Source organism: Nothobranchius furzeri, chromosome 10, assembly GCF_043380555.1.
Source record: "Nothobranchius furzeri strain GRZ-AD chromosome 10, NfurGRZ-RIMD1, whole genome shotgun sequence".
Taxonomy (NCBI): domain Eukaryota; kingdom Metazoa; phylum Chordata; class Actinopteri; order Cyprinodontiformes; family Nothobranchiidae; genus Nothobranchius; species Nothobranchius furzeri.
In genome coordinates, this window is record NC_091750.1 from 8,627,989 (window position 1) to 8,650,199 (window position 22,211).

The window sequence follows — 22,211 nt, forward strand, 5'->3', positions numbered from 1 at the left end:
ACTTCTTTAAAGTGACACCAGGCCCGGTGACCATTGGGACATGGTTTGACCCCCTATAGGAATGTGCTATCATCATGAAACGTTCAGATCACTTACAACTCAATAGATTCTACCTTCTTGTAACGTTTCAGCCTGATTGGACCTTTTTTTCACACAAATGGACCCAGAATGATGTGAAATTGTGCTACGTGCAACATAATTCTGGGTGCCATTTACAAACCATAAGTGCTAATGACTCCATTCCTTTTTGTGGTTGTAGGGGCTGTTGATTGGAGTACACTAAAACAAACCTGATCTCTCTAGGACATTCAGAAGCCAAGTTATAAGCCCACAAATGTGTAACTGGACTACTTCTTTAAATTGACACCAGATCCGGTGACCTTTGGGACATGGTTTGACCCCCTTAGGAAAGTGCTATCATCATTAAACGTTCAGATCACTTACAGCTCAATAGATTCTACCTTTCTGTAACGTTTCAGCCCTATTGGACCTTGTTTTCACACAAATGAACCCAGAATGATGTGAAATTGTGCTTCGTGCAACATAATTCTGGGTGCCATTTAAAAACCATAGGAGTACACTAAAATAAACCTGATCTCTCTAGGACATTCAGAAGCCAAGTTATAAGCCCACAAATGTGTAACTGGACTACTTCTTTAAAGTGACACCAGATCCGGTGACCTTTGGGACATGGTTTGACCCTCTTAGGAATGTGCGATCATCATGAAACGTTCAGATCACTTACAACTCAATAGATTCTACCTTCTTGTAACGTTTCAGCCTGATTGGACCTTGTTTTCACACAAATGGACCCAGAATGATGTGAAATTGTGCTTCGTGCAACATAATTCTGGGTGCCATTTAAAAACCATAAGTGCTAATGACTCCATTCCTTTTTGAGGTAAAAGGGGCTGTTAATTGGAGTACTCTAAAACAAACTTGACCTCTCTAGGATATTCAGAAGCCAAGTTATAAGCCCACAAATGTGTAACTGGACTACTTCTTTAAAGTGACACCAGGCCCGGTGACCATTGGGACATGGTTTGACCCCATATAGGAATGTGCTATCATCATGAAACGTTCAGATCACTTACAACTCAATAGATTCTACCTTCTTGTAACGTTTCAGCCTGATTGGACCTTTTTTTCACACAAATGGACCCAGAATGATGTGAAATTGTGCTACGTGCAACATAATTCTGGGTGCCATTTACAAACCATAAGTGCTAATGACTCCATTCCTTTTTGGGGTAATGGGGGCTGTTAATTGGAGTACTCTAAATTAAACCTGACCTCTCTAGGATATTCAGAAGCCAAGTTATAAGCCCACAAATGTGTAACTGCACTACTTCTTTAATGTGACACCAGATCCGGTGACCTTTGGGACATGGTTTGACCCCCTATAGGAATGTGCGATCATCATGAAACGTTCAGATCACTTACAACTCAATAGATTCTACCTTCTTGTAACGTTTCAGCCTGATTGGACCTTGTTTTCACACAAATGAACCCAGAATGATGTGAAATTGTGCTTCGTGCAACATAATTCTGGGTGCCATTTAAAAACCATAAGTGCTAATGACTCCATTCCTTTTTGTGGTTGTAGGGGCTGTTGATTGGAGTACATTAAAACAAACCTGATCTCTCTAGGACATTCAGAAGCCAAGTTGTAAGCCCTCAAAGGTGTAACTGGACTACTTCTTTAAAGTGACACCAGGCCCGGTGACCTTTGGGACATGGTTTGACCCCCTTAGGAAAGTGCTATCATCATGAAACGTTCAGATCACTTACAACTCCATAGATTCTACCTTTCTGTAACGTTTCAGCCCTATTGGACCTTGTTTTCACACAAATGAACCCAGAATGATGTGAAATTGTGCTTCGTGCAACATAATTCTGGGTGCCATTTAAAAACCATAGGAGTACACTAAAATAAACCTGATCTCTCTAGGACATTCAGAAGCCAAGTTATAAGCCCACAAATGTGCAACTGGACTACTTCTTTAAAGTGACACCAGATCCGGTGACCTTTGGGACATGGTTTGACCCCCTTAGGAATGTGCGATCATCATGAAACGTTCAGATCACTTACAACTCAATAGATTCTACCTTCCTGTAACGTTTCAGCCTGATTGGACCTTGTTTTCACACAAATGAACCCAGAATGATGTGAAATTGTGCTTCGTGCAACATAATTCTGGGTGCCATTTAAAAACAATGAGTGCTAATGACTCCACTCCTTTTTGGGGTAATGGGGGCTGTTAATTGGAGTACTCTAAATTAAACCAGACCTCTCTAGGATATTCAGAAGCCAAGTTATAAGCCCACAAAGGTGTAACTGCACTACTTCTTTAATGTGACACCAGATCCGGTGACCTTTGGGACATGGTTTGACCCCCTATAGGAATGTGCGATCATCATGAAAAGTTCAGATCACTTACAACTCAATAGATTCTACCTTCTTGTAACGTTTCAGCCTGATTGGACCTTGTTTTCACACAAATGAACCCAGAATGATGTGAAATTGTGCTTCGTGCAACATAATTCTGGGTGCCATTTAAAAACCATAAGTGCTAATGACTCCATTCCTTTTTGTGGTTGTAGGGGCTGTTGATTGGAGTACATTAAAACAAACCTGATCTCTCTAGGACATTCAGAAGCCAAGTTATAAGACCACAAATGTGTAACTGGACTACTTCTTTAAATTGACACCAGATCCGGTGACCTTTGGGATATGGTTTGACCCCCTTAGGAAAGTGCTATCATCATGAAACGTTCAGATCACTTACAAATCAATAGATTCTACCTTTCTGTAATGTTTCAGCCCTATTTGACCTTGTTTTCACACAAATGAACCCAGAATTTTGTGAAATTGTGCTTCGTGCAACATAATTCTGGGTGCCATTTAAAAACCATAAGTGCTAATGACTCCATTCCTTTTTGTGGATGTAGGAACTGTTGATTGGAGTACACTAAAACAAACCTGATCTCTCTAGGACATTCAGAAGCCAAGTTATAAGCCCACAAATGTGTAACTGGACAACTTCTTTAAATTGACACCAGATCCGGTGACCTTTGGGACATGGTTTGACCCCCTTAGGAAAGTGCTATCATCATAAAACGTTCAGATAACTTACAACTCAATAGATTCTACCTGCCTGTAACGTTTCAGCCTGATTGGACCTTGTTTTCACACAAATGAACCCAGAATGATGTGAAATTGTGATTCGTGCAACATAATTCTGGGTGCCATTTACAAACCATAAGTGCTAATGACTCCATTCCTTTTTGGGGTAATGGGGGCTGTTAATTGGAGTACTCTAAAACAAACCTGACCTCTCTAGGATATTCAGAAGGCAAGTTATAAGCCCATAAAGGTGTAACTGCACTACTTCTTTAAAGTGACACCAGGCCCGGGTGACCTTTGGGACATGGTTTGACCCCCTTAGGAAAGTGCTATCATCATGAAACGTTCAGATCACTTACAACTCAATAGATTCTACCTTCCTGTAACGTTTCACCCTGATTGGACCTTGTTTTCACACAAATGAACCCAGAATGATGTGAAATTGTGCTTCGTGCAACATAATTCTGGGTGCCATTTAAAAACCATAAGTGCTAATGACTCCATTCCTTTTTGTGGTTGTAGGGGCTGTTGATTGGAGTACACTAAAACAAACCTGATCTCTCTAGGACATTCAGAAGCCAAGTTATAAGCCCACAAATGTGTAACTGGACTACTTCTTTAAATTGACACCAGATCCGGTGACCTTTGGGACATGGTTTGACCCCCTTAGGAAAGTGCTATCATCATGAAACGTTCAGATCACTCACAACTCAATAGATTCTACCTTCCTGTAACGTTTAAGCCTGATTGGACCTTGTTTTCACACAAATGAACCCAGAATGATGTGAAATTGTGCTTCGTGCAACATAATTCTGGGTGCCATTTAAAAACCATAAGTGCTAATGACTCCATTCCTTTTTGTGGTTGTAGGGGCTGTTGATTGGAGTACACTAAAACAAACCTGATCTCTCTAGGACATTCAGAAGCCAAGTTATAAGCCCACAAATGTGTAACTGGACTACTTCTTTAAATTGACACCAGATCCGGTGACCTTTGGGACATGGTTTGACCCCCTTAGGAAAGTACTATCATCATTAAACGTTCAGATCACTCACAACTCAATAGATTCTACCTTCCTGTAACGTTTCAGCCTGATTGGACCTTGTTTTCACACAAATGAACCAAGAATGATGTGAAATTGTGCTTTGTGCAACATATTTCTGGGTGCCATTTAAAAACCATAAGTGCTAATGACTCCATTCCTTTTTGGGGTAATGGGGGCTATTAATTGGAGTACTCTAAAACAAACCTGACCTCTTTAGGATATTCAGAAGCCAAGTTGTAATCCCTCAAAGGTGTAACTGGACTACTTCTTTAAAGTGACACCAGGCCCGGTGACCTTTGGGACATGGTTTGACCCCCTATAGGAATGTGCGATCATCATGAAACGTTCAGATCACTTACAACTCAATAGATTCTACCTTCTTGTAACGTTTCAGCCTGATTGGACCTTTTTTTCACACAAATGGACCCAGAATGATGTGAAATTGTGCTTCGTGCAACATAATTCTGGGTGCCATTTACAAACCATAAGTGCTAATGACTCCATTCCTTTTTGTGGTTGTAGGGGCTGTTGATTGGAGTACACTAAAACAAACCTGATCTCTCTAGGACATTCAGAAGCCAAGTTATAAGCCCACAAATGTGTAACTGGACTACTTCTTTAAATTGACACCAGATCCGGTGACCTTTGGGACATGGTTTGACCCCCTTAGGAAAGTGCTATCATCATGAAACGTTCAGATCACTTACAACTCCATAGATTCTACCTTTCTGTAACGTTTCAGCCCTTTTGGACCTTGTTTTCACACAAATGAACCCAGAATGATGTGAAATTGTGCTTCGTGCAACATAATTCTGGGTGCCATTTAAAAACCATAAGTGATAATGACTCCATTCCTTTTTGGGGTAATGGGGGCTATTAATTGGAGTACTCTAAAACAAACCTGACCTCTCTAGGATATTCAGAAGCCAAGTTGTAAGCCCTCAAATGTGTAACTGGACTACTTCTTTAAAGTGACACCAGGCCCGGTGACCATTGGGACATGGTTTGACCCCCTATAGGAATGTGCTATCATCATGAAACGTTCAGATCACTTACAACTCAATAGATTCTACCTTCTTGTAACGTTTCAGCCTGATTGGACCTTTTTTTCACACAAATGGACCCAGAATGATGTGAAATTGTGCTACGTGCAACATAATTCTGGGTGCCATTTACAAACCATAAGTGCTAATGACTCCATTCCTTTTTGTGGTTGTAGGGGCTGTTGATTGGAGTACACTAAAACAAACCTGATCTCTCTAGGACATTCAGAAGCCAAGTTATAAGCCCACAAATGTGTAACTGGACTACTTCTTTAAAGTGACACCAGATCCGGTGACCTTTGGGACATGGTTTGACCCCCTTAGGAAAGTGCTATCATCATTAAACGTTCAGATCACTTACAGCTCAATAGATTCTACCTTTCTGTAACGTTTCAGCCCTATTGGACCTTGTTTTCACACAAATGAACCCAGAATGATGTGAAATTGTGCTTCGTGCAACATAATTCTGGGTGCCATTTAAAAACCATAGGAGTACACTAAAATAAACCTGATCTCTCTAGGACATTCAGAAGCCAAGTTATAAGCCCACAAATGTGTAACTGGACTACTTCTTTAAAGTGACACCAGATCCGGTGACCTTTGGGACATGGTTTGACCCCCTTAGGAATGTGCGATCATCATGAAACGTTCAGATCACTTACAACTCAATAGATTCTACCTTCTTGTAACGTTTCAGCCTGATTGGACCTTGTTTTCACACAAATGGACCCAGAATGATGTGAAATTGTGCTTCGTGCAACATAATTCTGGGTGCCATTTAAAAACCATAAGTGCTAATGACTCCATTCCTTTTTGAGGTAAAAGGGGCTGTTAATTGGAGTACTCTAAAACAAACTTGACCTCTCTAGGATATTCAGAAGCCAAGTTATAAGCCCACAAATGTGTAACTGGACTACTTCTTTAAAGTGACACCAGGCCCGGTGACCATTGGGACATGGTTTGACCCCATATAGGAATGTGCTATCATCATGAAACGTTCAGATCACTTACAACTCAATAGATTCTACCTTCTTGTAACGTTTCAGCCTGATTGGACCTTTTTTTCACACAAATGGACCCAGAATGATGTGAAATTGTGCTACTTGCAACATAATTCTGGGTGCCATTTACAAACCATAAGTGCTAATGACTCCATTCCTTTTTGGGGTAATGGGGGCTGTTAATTGGAGTACTCTAAATTAAACCTGACCTCTCTAGGATATTCAGAAGCCAAGTTATAAGCCCACAAATGTGTAACTGCACTACTTCTTTAATGTGACACCAGATCCGGTGACCTTTGGGACATGGTTTGACCCCCTATAGGAATGTGCGATCATCATGAAACGTTCAGATCACTTACAACTCAATAGATTCTACCTTCTTGTAACGTTTCAGCCTGATTGGACCTTGTTTTCACACAAATGAACCCAGAATGATGTGAAATTGTGCTTCGTGCAACATAATTCTGGGTGCCATTTAAAAACCATAAGTGCTAATGACTCCATTCCTTTTTGTGGTTGTAGGGGCTGTTGATTGGAGTACATTAAAACAAACCTGATCTCTCTAGGACATTCAGAAGCCAAGTTATAAGACCACAAATGTGTAACTGGACTACTTCTTTAAATTGACACCAGATCCGGTGACCTTTGGGATATGGTTTGACCCCCTTAGGAAAGTGCTATCATCATGAAACGTTCAGATCACTTACAAATCAATAGATTCTACCTTTCTGTAATGTTTCAGCCCTATTGGACCTTGTTTTCACACAAATGAACCCAGAATTATGTGAAATTGTGCTTCGTGCAACATAATTCTGGGTGCCATTTAAAAACCATAAGTGCTAATGACTCCATTCCTTTTTGTGGATGTAGGAACTGTTGATTGGAGTACACTAAAACAAACCTGATCTCTCTAGGACATTCAGAAGCCAAGTTATAAGCCCACAAATGTGTAACTGGACAACTTCTTTAAATTGACACCAGATCCGGTGACCTTTGGGACATGGTTTGACCCCCTTAGGAAAGTGCTATCATCATAAAACGTTCAGATAACTTACAACTCAATAGATTCTACCTGCCTGTAACGTTTCAGCCTGATTGGACCTTGTTTTCACACAAATGAACCCAGAATGATGTGAAATTGTGCTTCGTGCAACATAATTCTGGGTGCCATTTACAAACCATAAGTGCTAATGACTCCATTCCTTTTTGGGGTAATGGGGGCTGTTAATTGGAGTACTCTAAAACAAACCTGACCTCTCTAGGATATTCAGAAGGCAAGTTATAAGCCCATAAAGGTGTAACTGCACTACTTCTTTAAAGTGACACCAGGCCCGGTGACCTTTGGGACATGGTTTGACCCCCTATAGGAATGTGCGATCATCATGAAACGTTCAGATCACTTACAACTCAATAGATTCTACCTTCTTGTAACGTTTCAGCCTGATTGGACTTTTTTTTTTTCACACAAATGGACCCAGAATGATGTGAAATTGTGCTTCGTGCAACATAATTCTGGGTGCCATTTACAAACCATAAGTGCTAATGACTCCATTCCTTTTTCTGGTTGTAGGGGCTGTTGATTGGAGTACACTAAAACAAACCTGATCTCTCTAGGACATTCAGAAGCCAAGTTATAAGCCCACAAATGTGTAACTGGACTACTTCGTTAAAGTGACACCAGATCCGGTGACCATTGGGACATGGTTTGACCCCCTTAGGAAAGTGCTATCATCATGAAACGTTCAGATCACTTACAACTCAATAGATTCTACCTTTCTGTAACGTTTCAGCCCTATTGGACCTTGTTTTCACACAAATGAACCCAGAATGATGTGAAATTGTGCTTCGTGCAACATAATTCTGGGTGCCATTTAAAAACCATAAGTGATAATGACTCCATTCCTTTTTGGGGTAATGGGGGCTGTTATTTGGAGTACTCTAAAACAAACCTGACCTCTCTAGGATATTCAGAAGCCAAGTTGTAAGCCCTCAAAGGTGTAACTGGACTACTTCTTTAAAGTGACACCAGGCCCGGTGACCTTTGGGACATGGTTTGACCCCCTATAGGAATGTGCTATCATCATGAAACGTTCAGATCGCTTACAACTCAATAGATTCTACCTTCTTGTAACGTTTCAGCCTGATTGGACCTTTTTTTCACACAAATGGACCCAGAATGATGTGAAATTGTGCTACGTGCAACATAATTCTGGGTGCCATTTACAAACCATAAGTGCTAATGACTCCATTCCTTTTTGTGGTTGTAGGGGCTGTTGATTGGAGTACACTAAAACAAACCTGATCTCTCTAGGACATTCAGAAGCCAAGTTATAAGCCCACAAATGTGTAACTGGACTACTTCTTTAAAGTGACACCAGATCCGGTGACCTTTGGGACATGGTTTGACCCCCTTAGGAAAGTGCTATCATCATGAAACGTTCAGATCACTTACAGCTCAATAGATTCTACCTTTCTGTAACGTTTCAGCCCTATTGGACCTTGTTTTCACACAAATGAACCCAGAATGATGTGAAATTGTGCTTCGTGCAACATAATTCTGGGTGCCATTTAAAAACCATAGGAGTACACTAAAATAAACCTGATCTCTCTAGGACATTCAGAAGCCAAGTTATAAGCCCACAAATGTGTAACTGGACTACTTCTTTAAAGTGACACCAGATCCGGTGACCTTTGGGACATGGTTTGACCCCCTTAGGAATGTGCGATCATCATGAAACGTTCAGATCACTTACAACTCAATAGATTCTACCTTCTTGTAACGTTTCAGCCTGATTGGACCTTGTTTTCACACAAATGGACCCAGAATGATGTGAAATTGTGCTTCGTGCAACATAATTCTGGGTGCCATTTAAAAAGCATAAGTGCTAATGACTCCATTCCTTTTTGAGGTAAAAGGGGCTGTTAATTGGAGTAGTCTAAAACAAACTTGACCTCTCTAGGATATTCAGAAGCCAAGTTATAAGCCCACAAATGTGTAACTGGACTACTTCTTTAAAGTGACACCAGGCCCGGTGACCTTTGGGACATGGTTTGACCCCCTATAGGAATATGCGATCATCATGAAACGTTCAGATCACTTACAACTCAATAGATTCTACCTTCTTGTAACATTTCAGCCTGATTGGACCTTGTTTTCACACAAATGGACCCAGAATGATGTGAAATTGTGCTTTGTGCAACCTAATTCTTGGTGCCATTTACAAACCATAAGTGCTAATGACTCCATTCCTTTTTGTGGTTGTAGGGGCTGTTGATTGGAGTACACTAAAACAAACCTGACCTCTCTAGGACATTCAGAAGCCAAGTTATAAGCCCACAAAGGTGTAACTGGACTACTTTAAAGTGACACCAGGCCCAGTGACCTTTGGGACATGGTTTAACCCCCTTAGGAAAGTGCTATCATCATGAAACGTTCAGATCACTTACAACTCAATAGATTCTACCTTTCTGTAACGTTTCAGCCCTATTGGACCTTGTTTTCACACAAATGAACCCAGAATGATGTGAAATTGTGCTTCGTGCAACATAATTCTGGGTGCCATTTAAAAACCATAAGTGCTAATGACTCCATTCCTTTTTGTGGTTGTAGGGGCTGTTGATTGGAGTACACTAAAACAAACCTGATCTCTCTAGGACATTCAGAAGCCAAGTTATAAGACCACAAATGTGTAACTGGACTACTTCTTTAAATTGACACCAGATCCGGTGACCTTTGGGATATGGTTTGACCCCCTTAGGAAAGTGCTATCATCATGAAACGTTCAGATCACTTACAACTCAATAGATTCTACCTTTCTGTAACGTTTCAGCCCTATTGGACCTTGTTTTCACACAAATGAACCCAGAATTATGTGAAATTGTGCTTCGTGCAACATAATTCTGGGTGCCATTTAAAAACCATAAGTGCTAATGACTCCATTCCTTTTTGTGGATGTAGGAACTTTTGATTGGAGTACACTAAAACAAACCTGATCTCTCTAGGACATTCAGAAGCCAAGTTATAAGCCCACAAATGTGTAACTGGACAACTTCTTTAAAGTGACACCAGGCCCGGTGACCTTTGGGACATGGTTTGACCCCCTATAGGAATGTGCTATCATCATGAAACGTTCAGATCACTTACAACTCAATAGATTCTACCTTCTTGTAACGTTTCAGCCTGATTGGACCTTTTTTTCACACAAATGGACCCAGAATGATGTGAAATTGTGCTTCGTGCAACATAATTCTGGGTGCCATTTAAAAACCATAAGTGCTAATGACACCATTCCTTTTTGAGGTAAAAGGGGCTGTTAATTGGAGTAGTCTAAAACAAACTTGACCTCTCTAGGATATTCAGAAGCCAAGTTATAAGCCCACAAATGTGTAACTGGACTACTTCTTTAAAGTGACACCAGGCCCGGTGACCTTTGGGACATGGTTTGACCCCCTATAGGAAGATGCAATCATCATGAAACGTTCAGATCACTTACAACTCAATAGATTCTACCTTCTTGTAACGTTTCAGCCTGATTGGACCTTGTTTTCACACAAATGGACCCAGAATGATGTGAAATTGTGCTTTGTGCAACCTAATTCTTGGTGCCATTTACAAACCATAAGTGCTAATGACTCCATTCCTTTTTGTGGTTGTAGGGGCTGTTGATTGGAGTACACTAAAACAAACCTGACCTCTCTAGGACATTCAGAAGCCAAGTTATAAGCCCACAAAGGTGTAACTGGACTACTTTAAAGTGACACCAGGCCCAGTGACCTTTGGTACATGGATTAACCCCCTTAGGAAAGTGCTATCATCATGAAACGTTCAGATCACTTACAACTCAATAGATTCTACCTTTATGTAACGTTTCAGCCCTATTGGACCTTGTTTTCACACAAATGAACCCAGAATGATGTGAAATTGTCCTTCGTGCAACATAATTCTGGGTGCCATTTAAAAACCATAAGTGATAATGACTCCATTCCTTTTTGGGGTAATGGGGGCTGTTAATTGGAGTACTCTAAAACAAACCTGACCTCTCTAGGATATTCAGAAGCCAAGTTGTAAGCCCTCAAAGGTGTAACTGGACTACTTCTTTAAAGTGACACCAGGCCCGGTGACCTTTGGGACATGGTTTGACCCCCTATAGGAATGTGCGATCATCATGAAACGTTCAGATCACTTACAACTCAATAGATTCTACCTTCTTGTAACGTTTCAGCCTGATTGGACCTTTTTTTCACACAAATGGACCCAGAATGATGTGAAATTGTGCTACGTGCAACATAATTCTGGGTGCCATTTACAAACCATAAGTGCTAATGACTCCATTCCTTTTTGTAGTTGTAGGGGCTGTTGATTGGAGTACACTAAAACAAACCTGATCTCTCTAGGACATTCAGAAGCCAAGTTATAAGCCCACAAATGTGTAACTGGACTACTTCTTTAAAGTGACACCAGATCCGGTGACCTTTGAGACATGGTTTGACCCCCTTAGGAAAGTGCTATCATCATGAAACGTTCAGATCACTTACAGCTCAATAGATTCTACCTTTCTGTAACGTTTCAGCCCTATTAGACCTTGTTTTCACACAAATGAACCCAGAATGATGTGAAATTGTGCTTCGTGCAACACAATTCTGGGTGCCATTTAAAAACCATAGGAGTACACTAAAATAAACCTGATCTCTCTAGGACATTCAGAAGCCAAGTTATAAGCCCACAAATGTGTAACTGGACTACTTCTTTAAAGTGACACCAGATCCGGTGACCTTTGGGACATGGTTTGACCCCCTTAGGAATGTGCGATCATCATGAAACGTTCAGATCACTTACAACTCAATAGATTCTACCTTCTTGTAACGTTTCAGCCTGATTGGACCTTGTTTTCACACAAATGGACCCAGAATGATGTGAAATTGTGCTTCGTGCAACATAATCCTGGGTGCCATTTAAAAACCATAAGTGCTAATGACTCCATTCCTTTTTGAGGTAAAAGGGGCTGTTAATTGGAGTACTCTAAAACAAACTTGACCTCTCTAGGATATTCAGAAGCCAAGTTATAAGCCCACAAATGTGTAACTGGACTACTTCTTTAAAGTGACACCAGGCCCGGTGACCTTTGGGACATGGTTTGAACCCCTATAGGAATATGCGATCATCATGAAACGTTCAGATCACTTACAACTCAATAGATTCTACCTTCTTTTAACGTTTCAGCCTGATTGGACCTTGTTTTCACACAAATGGACCAAGAATGATGTGAAATTGTGCTTTGTGCAACCTAATTCTTGGTGCCATTTACAAACCATAAGTGCTAATGACTCCATTCCTTTTTTTGGTTGTAGGGGCTGTTGATTGGAGTACACTAAAACAAACCTGACCTCTCTAGGACATTCAGAAGCCAAGTTATAAGCCCACAAAGGTGTAACTGGACTACTTTAAAGTGACACCAGGCCCAGTGACCTTTGGGACATGGTTTAACCCCCTATAGGAATGTGCGATCATCATGAAACGTTCAGATCACTTACAACTCAATAGATTCTACCTTCTTGTAACGTTTCAGCCTGATTGGACCTTGTTTTCACACAAATGGACCCAGAATGATGTGAAATTGTGCTACGTGCAACATAATTCTGGGTGCCATTTACAAACCATAAGTGCTAATGACTCCATTCCTTTTTGTAGTTGTAGGGGCTGTTGATTGGAGTACACTAAAACAAACCTGATCTCTCTAGGACATTCAGAAGCCAAGTTATAAGCCCACAAATGTGTAACTGGACTACTTCTTTAAAGTGACACCAGATCCGGTGACCTTTGAGACATGGTTTGACCCCCTTAGGAAAGTGCTATCATCATGAAACGTTCAGATCACTTACAGCTCAATAGATTCTACCTTTCTGTAACGTTTCAGCCCTATTAGACCTTGTTTTCACACAAATGAACCCAGAATGATGTGAAATTGTGCTTCGTGCAACACAATTGTGGGTGCCATTTAAAAACCATAGGAGTACACTAAAATAAACCTGATCTCTCTAGGACATTCAGAAGCCAAGTTATAAGCCCACAAATGTGTAACTGGACTACTTCTTTAAAGTGACACCAGATCCGGTGACCTTTGGGACATGGTTTGACCCCCTTAGGAATGTGCGATCATCATGAAACGTTCAGATCACTTACAACTCAATAGATTCTACCTTCTTGTAACGTTTCAGCCTGATTGGACCTTGTTTTCACACAAATGGACCCAGAATGATGTGAAATTGTGCTTCGTGCAACATAATCCTGGGTGCCATTTAAAAACCATAAGTGCTAATGACTCCATTCCTTTTTGAGGTAAAAGGGGCTGTTAATTGGAGTACTCTAAAACAAACTTGACCTCTCTAGGATATTCAGAAGCCAAGTTATAAGCCCACAAATGTGTAACTGGACTACTTCTTTAAAGTGACACCAGGCCCGGTGACCTTTGGGACATGGTTTGAACCCCTATAGGAATATGCGATCATCATGAAACGTTCAGATCACTTACAACTCAATAGATTCTACCTTCTTTTAACGTTTCAGCCTGATTGGACCTTGTTTTCACACAAATGGACCAAGAATGATGTGAAATTGTGCTTTGTGCAACCTAATTCTTGGTGCCATTTACAAACCATAAGTGCTAATGACTCCATTCCTTTTTTTGGTTGTAGGGGCTGTTGATTGGAGTACACTAAAACAAACCTGACCTCTCTAGGACATTCAGAAGCCAAGTTATAAGCCCACAAAGGTGTAACTGGACTACTTTAAAGTGACACCAGGCCCAGTGACCTTTGGGACATGGTTTAACCCCCTATAGGAATGTGCGATCATCATGAAACGTTCAGATCACTTACAACTCAATAGATTCTACCTTCTTGTAACGTTTCAGCCTGATTGGACCTTGTTTTCACACAAATGAACCCAGAATGATGTGAAATTGTGCTTCGTGCAACATAATTCTGGGTGCCATTTAAAAACCATAAGTGCTAATGACTCCATTCCTTTTTGTGGTTGTAGGGGCTGTTGATTGGAGTACACTAAAACAAACCTGATCTCTCTAGGACATTCAGAAGCCAAGTTATAAGACCACAAATGTGTAACTGGACTACTTCTTTAAATTGACACCAGATCCGGTGACCTTTGGGATATGGTTTGACCCCCTTAGGAAAGTGCTATCATCATGAAACGTTCAGATCACTTACAACTCAATAGATTCTACCTTTCTGTAACGTTTCAGCCCTATTGGACCTTGTTTTCACACAAATGAACCCAGAATTATGTGAAATTGTGCTTCGTGCAACATAATTCTGGGTGCCATTTAAAAACCATAAGTGCTAATGACTCCATTCCTTTTTGTGGATGTAGGAACTGTTGATTGGAGTACACTAAAACAATCCTGATCTCTCTAGGACATTCAGAAGCCAAGTTATAAGCCCACAAATGTGTAACTGGACAACTTCTTTAAAGTGACACCAGGCCCGGTGACCTTTGGGACATGGTTTGACCCCCTATAGGAATGTGCGATCATCATGAAACGTTCAGATCACTTACAACTCAATAGATTCTACCTTCTTGTAACGTTTCAGCCTGATTGGACCTTTTTTTCACACAAATGGACCCAGAATGATGTGAAATTGTGCTTCGTGCAACATAATTCTGGGTGCCATTTACAAACCATAAGTGCTAATGGCTCCATTCCTTTTTGTGGTTGTAGGGGCTGTTGATTGGAGTACACTAAAACAAACCTGATCTCTCTAGGACATTCAGAAGCCAAGTTATAAGCCCACAAATGTGTAACTGGACTACTTCGTTAAAGTGACACCAGATCCGGTGACCTTTGGGACATGGTTTGACCCCCTTAGGAAAGTGCTATCATCATGAAACGTTCAGATCACTTACAACTCAATAGATTCTACCTTTCTGTAACGTTTCAGCCCTATTGGACCTTGTTTTCACACAAATGAACCCAGAATGATGTGAAATTGTGCTTCGTGCAACATAATTCTGGGTGCCATTTAAAAACCATAAGTGATAATGACTCCATTCCTTTTTGGGGTAATGGGGGCTGTTAATTGGAGTACTCTAAAACAAACCTGACCTCTCTAGGATATTCAGAAGCCAAGTTGTAAGCCCTCAAAGGTGTAACTGGACTACTTCTTTAAAGTGACACCAGGCCCGGTGACCTTTGGGACATGGTTTGACCCCCTATAGGAATGTGCGATCATCATGAAACGTTCAGATCACTTACAGCTCAATAGATTCTACCTTCTTGTAACGTTTCAGCTTGATTGGACCTTGTTTTCACACAAATGGACCCAGAATGATGTGAAATTGTGCTTCGTGCAAAAAAAATTCTGGGTGCCATTTACAAACCATAAGTGCTGATGACTCCAATCCTTTTTGTGGTTGTAGGGGCTGTTTATTGGAGTACTCTGAAACAAACCTGATCACTCTAGGACATTCAGAAGCCAAGTTATGAGCCCACAAATGTGTAACTGGACTACTTCTTTAAATTGACACCAGATCCGGTGACCTTTGGGACATGGTTTGACCCCCTTAGGAAAGTGCTATCATCATGAAACGTTCAGATCACTTACAACTCAATAGATTCTACCTTCCTGTAACGTTTCAGCCTGATTGGACCTTGTTTTCACACAAATGAACCCAGAATGATGTGAAATTGTGCTTCGTGCAACATAATTCTGGGTGCCATTTAAAAACAATGGGTGCTAATGACTCCATTCCTTTTTGGGGTAATGGGGGCTGTTAATTGGAGTACTCTAAATTAAACCGGACCTGTCTAGGATATTCAGAAGCCAAGTTATAAGCCCACAAAGGTGTAACTGCACTACTTCTTTAATGTGACACCAGATCCGGTGACCTTTGGGACATGGTTTGACCCCCTATAGGAATGTGCGATCATCATGAAACATTCAGATCACTTACAACTCAATAGATTCTACCTTCTTGTAACGTTTCAGCCTGATTGGACCTTGTTTTCACACAAATGAACCCAGAATGATGTGAAATTGTGCTTCGTGCAACATAATTCTGGGTGCCATTTAAAAACCATAAGTGCTAATGACTCCATTCCTTTTTGTGGTTGTAGGGGCTGTTGATTGGAGTACACTAAAACAAACCTGATCTCTCTAGGACATTCAGAAGCCAAGTTATAAGACCACAAATGTGTAACTGGACTACTTCTTTAAATTGACACCAGATCCGGTGACCTTTGGGATATGGTTTGACCCCCTTAGGAAAGTGCTATCATCATGAAACGTTCAGATCACTTACAACTCAATAGATTCTACCTTTCTGTAATGTTTCAGCCCTATTGGACCTTGTTTTCACACAAATGAACCCATATTATGTGAAATTGTGCTTCGTGCAACATAATTCTGGGTGCCATTTAAAAACCATAAGTGCTAATGACTCCATTCCTTTTTGGGGTAATGGGGGCTGTTGATTGGAGTACACTAAAACAAACCTGATCTCTCTAGGACATTCAGAAGCCAAGTTATAAGCCCACAAATGTGTAACTGGACAACTTCTTTAAATTGACACCAGATCCGGTGACCTTTGGGACATGGTTTGACCCCCTTAGGAAAGTGCTATCATCATGAAACGTTCAGATCACTTACAACTCAATAGATTCTACCTTCCTGTAACGTTTCAGCCTGATTGGACCTTGTTTTCACACAAATGAACCCAGAATGATGTGAAATTGTGCTTTGTGCAACATAATTCTGGGTGCCATTTAAAAACCATAAGTGCTAATGACTCCATTCCTTTTTGGGGTAATGGGGGCTGTTAATTGGAGTACTCTAAAACAAACCTGACCTCTTTAGGATATTCAGAAGCCAAGTTGTAAGCCCTCAAAGGTGTATCTGGACTACTTCTTTAAAGTGACACCAGGCCCGGTGACCTTTGGGACATGGTTTGACCCCCTATAGGAATGTGCGATCATCATGAAACGTTCAGATCACTTACAACTCAATAGATTCTACCTTCTTGTAACGTTTCAGCCTGATTGGACCTTTTTTTTCACACAAATGGACCCAGAATGATGTGAAATTGTGCTTCGTGCAACATAATTCTGGGTGCCATTTACAAACCATAAGTGCTAATGACTCCATTCCTTTTTGTGGTTGTAGGGGCTGTTGATTGGAGTACACTAAAACAAACCTGATCTCTCTAGGACATTCAGAAGCCAAGTTATAAGCCCACAAATGTGTAACTGGACTACTTCGTTAAAGTGACACCAGATCCGGTGACATTTGGGACATGGTTTGACCCCCTTAGGAAAGTGCTATCATCATGAAACGTTCAGATCACTTACAACTCAATAGATTCTACCTTTCTGTAACGTTTCAGCCCTATTGGACCTTGTTTTCACACAGATGAACCCAGAATGATGTGAAATTGTGCTTCGTGCAACATAATTCTGGGTGCCATTTAAAAACCATAGGAGTACACTAAAATAAACCTGATCTCTCTAGGACATTCAGAAGCCAAGTTATAAGCCCACAAATGTGTAACTGGACTACTTCTTTAAATTGACAACAGATCCGGTGACCTTTGGGACATGGTTTGACCCCCTATAGGAATGTGCGATCATCATGAAACGTTCAGATCACTTACAACTCAATAGATTCTACCTTCTTGTAACGTTTCAGCCTGATTGGACCTTTTTTTCACACAAATGAACCCAGAATGATGTGAAATTGTGCTAATGACTCCATTCCTTTTTGGGGTAATGGGGGCTGTTAATTGGAGTACTCTAAAACAAACCTGACCTCTTTAGGATATTCAGAAGCCAAGTTGTAAGCCCTCAAAGGTGTAACTGGACTACTTCTTTAAATTGACACCAGGCCCGGTGACCTTTGGGACATGGTTTGACCCCCTATAGGAATGTGCGATCATCATGAAACGTTCAGATCACTTACAACTCAATAGATTCTACCTTTCTGTAACGTTTCAGCCCTATTGGACCTTGTTTTCACACAAATGAACCCAGAATATGTGAAATTGTGCTTCTTGCAACATAATTCTGGGTGCCATTTAAAAACCATAAGTGATAATGACTCCATTCCTTTTTGGGGTTATGGGGGCTGTTAATTGGAGTACTCTAAAACAAACCTGACCTCTCTAGGATATTCAGAAGCCAAGTTGTAAGCCCTCAAAGGTGTAACTGGACTACTTCTTTAAAGTGACACCAGGCCCGGTGACCTTTGGGACATGGTTTGACCCCCTATAGGAATGTGCGATCATCATGAAACGTTCAGATCACTTACAACTCAATAGATTCTACCTTCTTGTAACGTTTCAGCCTGATTGGACCTTTTTTTCACACAAATGAACCCAGAATGATGTGAAATTGTGCTACGTGCAACATAATTCTGGGTGCCATTTACAAACCATAAGTGCTAATGACTCCATTCCCTTTTGTGGTTGTAGGGGCTGTTGATTGGAGTACACTAAAACAAACCTGATCTCTCTAGGACATTCAGAAGCCAAGTTATAAGCCCACAAATGTGTAACTGGACTACTTCTTTAAAGTGACACCAGATCCGGTGACCTTTGGGACATGGTTTGACCCCCTTAGGAAAGTGCTATCATCATGAAACGTTCAGATCACTTACAGCTCAATAGATTCTACCTTTCTGTAACGTTTCAGCCCTATTGGACCTTGTTTTCACACAAATGAACCCAGAATGATGTGAAATTGTGCTTCGTGCAACATAATTCTGGGTGCCATTTAAAAACCATAGGAGTACACTAAAATAAACCTGATCTCTCTAGGACATTCAGAAGCCAAGTTATAAGCCCACAAATGTGTAACTGGACTACTTCTTTAAAGTGACACCAGATCCGGTGACCTTTGGGACATGGTTTGACCCCCTTAGGAATGTGCGATCATCATGAAACGTTCAGATCACTTACAACTCAATAGATTCTACCTTCTTGTAACGTTTCAGCCTGATTGGACCTTGTTTTCACACAAATGGACCCAGAATGATGTGAAATTGTGCTTCGTGCAACATAATTCTGGGTGCCATTTAAAAACCATAAGTGCTAATGACTCCATTCCTTTTTGAGGTAAAAGGGGCTGTTAATTGGAGTACTCTAAAACAAACTTGACCTCTCTAGGAAAATTCAGAAGCCAAGTTATAAGCCCACAAATGTGTAACTGGACTACTTCTTTAAAGTGACACCAGGCCCGGTGACCTTTGGGACATGGTTTGACCCCCTATAGGAATATGCGATCATCATGAAACGTTCAGATCACTTACAGCTCAATAGATTCTACCTTCTTGTAACGTTTCAGCCTGATTGGACCTTGTTTTCACACAAATGGACCCAGAATGATGTGAAATTGTGCTTTGTGCAACCTAATTCTTGGTGCCATTTACAAACCATAAGTGCTAATGACTCCATTCCTTTTTGTGGTTGTAGGGGCTGTTGATTGGAGTACACTAAAACAAACCTGACCTCTCTAGGACATTCAGAAGCCAAGTTATAAGCCCACAAAGGTGCAACTGGACTACTTTAAAGTGACACCAGGCCCAGTGACCTTTGGGACATGGTTTAACCCCCTATAGGAATGTGCGATCATCATGAAACGTTCAGATCACTTACAACTCAATAGATTCTACCTTCTTGTAACGTTTCAGCCTGATTGGACCTTGTTTTCACACAAATGGACCCAGAATGATGTGAAATTGTGCTTCGTGCAACATAATTCTGGGTGCCATTTACAAACCATAAGTGCTAATGACTCCATTCCTTTTTGGGGTAATGGGGGCTGTTAATTGGAGTACTCTAAATTAAACCTGACATCTCTAGGATATTCAGAAGCCAAGTTATAAGCCCACAAAGGTGTAACTGCACTACTTCTTTAAAGTGACACCAGGCCCGGTGACCTTTGGGACATGGTTTGACCCCCTATAGGAATGTGCGATCATCATGAAACGTTCAGATCACTTACAACTCAATATATTCTACCTTCCTGTAACGTTTCAGCCTGATTGGACCTTGTTTTCACACAAATGAACCCAGAATGATGTGAAATTGTGCTTCGTGCAACATAATTCTGGGTGCCATTTACAAACCATAAGTGCTAATGACTCCATTCCTTTTTGGGGTAATGGGGGCTGTTAATTGGAGTACTCTAAATTAAACCTGACCTCTCTAGGATATTCAGAAGCCAAGTTATAAGCCCACAAAGGTGTAACTGCACTACTTCTTTAAAGTGACACCAGGCCCGGTAACCTTTTGGACATGGTTTGACCCCCTATAGGAATGTGTGATCATCATAAAACGTTCAGATCACTTACAACTCAATAGATTCTACCTTCTTGTAGCGTTTCAGCCTGATTGGACCTTGTTTTCACACAAATGGACACAGAATGATGTGAAATTGTGCTTCATGCAACATAATTCTGGGTGCCATTTACAAACCATAAGTGCTAATGACTCCATTCCTTTTTGTGGTTGTAGGGGCTGTTGATTGTAGTACATTAAAACAAACCTGATCTCTCTAGGATATTCAGAAGCCAAGTTATAAGCCCACAAATGTGTAACTGGACTACTTCTTTAAATTGACAACAGATCCGGTGACCTTTGGGACATGGTTTGACCCCCTTAGGAATGTGCGATCATCATGAAACGTTCAGATCACTTACACCTCAATAGATTCTACCTTCTTGTAACGTTTCAGCCTGAATGGACCTTGTTTTCACACAAATGAACCCAGAATGATGTGAAATTGTGCTTTGTGCAACATAATTCTGGGTGCCATTTACAAACCATAAGTGCTAATGACTCCATTCCTTTTTGTGGTTGTAGGGGCTGTTGATTGGAGTACACTAAAACAAACCTGATCTCTCTAGGACATTCAGAAGCCAAGGTATAAGCCCACAAATGTGTAACTGGACTACTTCTTTAAAGTGACACCAGATCCGGTGACCTTTGGGACATGGTTTGACCCCCTTAGGAAAGTGCTATCATCATGACACGTTCAGATCACTTACAACTCAATAGATTCTACCTTTCTGTAACGTTTCAGCCCTATTGGACCTTGTTTTCACACAAATGAACCCAGAATGATGTGAAATTGTGCTTCGTGCAACATATTTCTGGGTGCCGTTTACAAACCATAAGTGCTAATGACTCCATTCCTTTTTGTGGTTGTAGGGGCTGTTGATTGGAGTACAATAAAACAAACCTGACCTCTCTAGGACATTCAGAAGCCAAGTTATAAGCCGACAAAGGTGTAACTGGACTACTTCTTTAAAGTGACACCAGGCCCGGTGAACTTTGGGACATGGTTTGACCCCCTTAGGAAAGTGCTATCATCATGAAACGTTCAGATCACTTACAACTCAAAAGATTCTACCTTCCTGTAACGTTTAAGCCTGATTGGACCTTGTTTTCACACAAATGAACCCAGAATGATGTGAAATTGTGCTTCGTGTAACATAATTCTGGGTGCCATTTAAAAACCATAAGTGCTAATGACTCCATTCCTTTTTGGGGTAATGGGGGCTGTTAACTGGAGTACTCTAAAACAAACCTGACCTCTCTAGGATATTCAGAAGCCAAGTTATAAGCCCACAAATGTGTAACTGGACTACTTCTTTAAAGTGACACCAGGCCCGGTGACCTTTGGGACATGGTTTGATCCCCTATAGGAATGTGCGATCATCATGAAACGTTCAGATCACTTACAACTCAATAGATTCTACCTTCTTGTAACGTTTCAGCCTGATTGGACCTTGTTTTCACACAAATGGACCCAGAATGATGTGAAATTGTGCTTCGTGCAACATAATTCTGGGTGCCATTTAAAAACCATAAGTGCTAATGACTCCATTCCTATTTCGGGTAATGGGGGCTGTTAATTGGAGTACTCTAAAACAAACCTGACCTCTCTAGGATATTCAGAAGCCAAGTTATAATCCCACAAATGTGT